The sequence below is a fragment of the Mandrillus leucophaeus genome, unplaced genomic scaffold, assembly GCF_000951045.1.
Source record: "Mandrillus leucophaeus isolate KB7577 unplaced genomic scaffold, Mleu.le_1.0 Scaffold1157, whole genome shotgun sequence".
Lineage (NCBI taxonomy): Eukaryota > Metazoa > Chordata > Mammalia > Primates > Cercopithecidae > Mandrillus > Mandrillus leucophaeus.
Window position 1 is genome coordinate 268,336 of NW_012099843.1, and position 2,524 is coordinate 270,859.

At 39.2% G+C, this 2,524-nt stretch overlaps 1 protein-coding gene across 1 annotated transcript in view; it reads left to right on the plus strand.

Moving 5' to 3' along the window:
• Positions 1-2,524, plus strand: part of GLYATL3 (glycine-N-acyltransferase-like 3) — a 19,829-nt gene that overhangs the window by 16,259 nt on the left and 1,046 nt on the right. The gene's annotated exons all lie outside the window — the stretch shown is intronic.

Below are 2,524 nucleotides of genomic sequence, written 5' to 3' on the forward strand. Positions count from 1 at the left end.
CACCCACTATACTCATATTACTCCTGCATCCGAGGTCCCCAAGAACACCCACAGGTTTTATGGTTTACTACATTGACACACAGGACTCAGCAAATATACTCATGGCTATGATTGATTACAATGAAAAGATAAAATGCAAAATCAACAAAGGGAAAGGGAGCACTGGGTAAAGTCCAGAGGAAACCAGACACAAGCTTCCAAGAGCTCTCTCTCAGTGGAGTCACACAGAATGTGCTCAGTCCGTAAACAATGACCTGTAATGATATGTGTAAAACGTTTCAAACTCCTGGCCTCAAGCAATCCTCCTGTCAGGGGCTCCCCAAGTGATGGGATTACAGGCCTCAGCCACCGTGCTCTGCTAAAAGTTGTCTACCAGGGAAACTTATTATTAGACACTCAGTGCCCAGGATTTTTATTGGCAGCATCCTCTGCCTAGCACAGACCAATTTCCTAGACACACAGAAGGAAAGCCAGTGTTCAGCAAACCCACACTGTTTGCACAATTTAATCACAGTGACCCATTTATGTGAGTCCTGGAAATGGTAGCCCCCTTCCAGATCCATGTCCATAGACACCAACCAAGGGTCAACCTTGCAATTAGGCCTTTTTAAGGGCGATGGCCTCAAGCCTTCTATGTTAGTTTTTTCTGCACATTCCCTTAAAATATTGTTAACATATTTCCTTAAAGTAAAATAACAGTATTCATATTTCTGATATTGTCATAATATTTTTAAGTTTTTTTGAATTAACATCTAAACAAGGTTCATACATAGAACTCTTTAATACATATGAAGTTTTCTTTGACTTATAAGTTCCCCTTCATCTTTATTTTTTGCATTACTTTTCTGTTGAAGAAACCAGGTTATTTGTTCTTTGAAGTATCCCATAATCTGTTTACTATTGTATGCCTGAGGTATTATTATTTAATTTTCCTCTGTCCAGTGAAGCCTTTTGAAATGGGGTTTTAACTTGAATTGATCTCTTTTGCATACAGTTAGACATTTCGTCTTTTTTTTTTTTTTTCCTTAACTTCCCACACAAAACTGATGCAAACAATTTGCCTTTAACACCTAAGTCATTATGCAACTGTGTGAACTCTATTTTGAACACCCGGCCCTTGGGAAACAAGGTCACAGTCTCTAACATAACTGCTCCTGAAACACTTGCCTTAGCAATGTTTTTATCTGCAATGATTATTTTTGCCTGAAGCTTCTTTGCCCTTGCTTTAAAGTTCATTTTCAAAAACTCAATTGAAAATTCCATTAAGCCAGCTATTTTTTTCCCCCACTTAGTCGATGGATGACTGGCCCAGTTCCATAGCTGATAAAATGCCTGAAATGCGCAACAACACTACACACCACTAATTAAAAGAAAACACCAATTTTTACTTTATAAAAATGATGACAAGAACATTATCAGTCTCTTAGCAGTCACTGGGGTAGTCTTATGATATTAATAGCTTTAAGACTGAGAGCAAATTCTGAGGCACTGTCAGCCTCATAGGCTTTCAACTAAGTAATCCATTTCAGTTTTTAGAAATTGCAGCAATTCTTTTTCTTTATCTTAATATGAAGGGCTTTATACAGTAAATTAATAAAAACTTTCATAACATTAGAACAAATACAATGAAAACTAGTGGTGTATACAAATACTGCCAATGGAAAAGTTGAAGGTTGGGACTATTTAACCTAGAAAAGAGCAGGCCTAGGAGACAGTTTGAAAGAACAAATATGGCCAGGTGCAGTGGCTCACGCCTGTAATCCCAGCACTTGCAAGGCGGGTGGATCATCCTGAGGTCAGGAGTTCGAGACCAGCCTGGCCAACATGGCAAAACCCTGTCTCTACTAAAAATACAAAAGTAGCTGGGCATGTTGGCACGTGCCTGTCATCCCTGCTACTTGGGAGGCTGAAGCAGGAAAATCGCTTGAACTCAGGGGGCAGAGGTTGCAGTAAGCCACTGCACTCCAGCCTGGGCAATAATGCGAGACTCCATCTGAAATAAAAAAAAAAAAAGAAGAACAAACATTTCTAAAGCATGCACATATGCTTGGAAAATTAAGAGATTTTATTTCTTTTTTTGGCCATGGATGCATAACCACAGAAGTTCTACTCTAACATGGATGCATAACCACAGAAGTTCTATTCTAAAACTTTTTTTTTTTTAATTGAGCAAAAGATTAGGGCTTCAAGAATCTGGACTTACCAAGGCCTCAGAGAGGACTTCAGCAGAGTCAGCACTAAATAAAAGCAATTCTGAGGGTTTTAGTTGTTGTTGTTGTTGTTTACAGAAAGTGTTAAAAGAAAAACTTTAGACAGATTAAATTTAGCAACGTTGGTCTGGGTGCAGGCTCACACCTGTAATAATCCCAACACTTTGGGAGGTCTAGTATGGTGGACAACTGGAGTACAGGAGTTGGAGACCAGCCTGACCAACATGGTGAAACTTTGTCTCTACTAAAAATACAAAAATTAGCCAGGCGCAGTGGCACACCTGTAATCCCACATACTCGGGAGGTTGAGATAC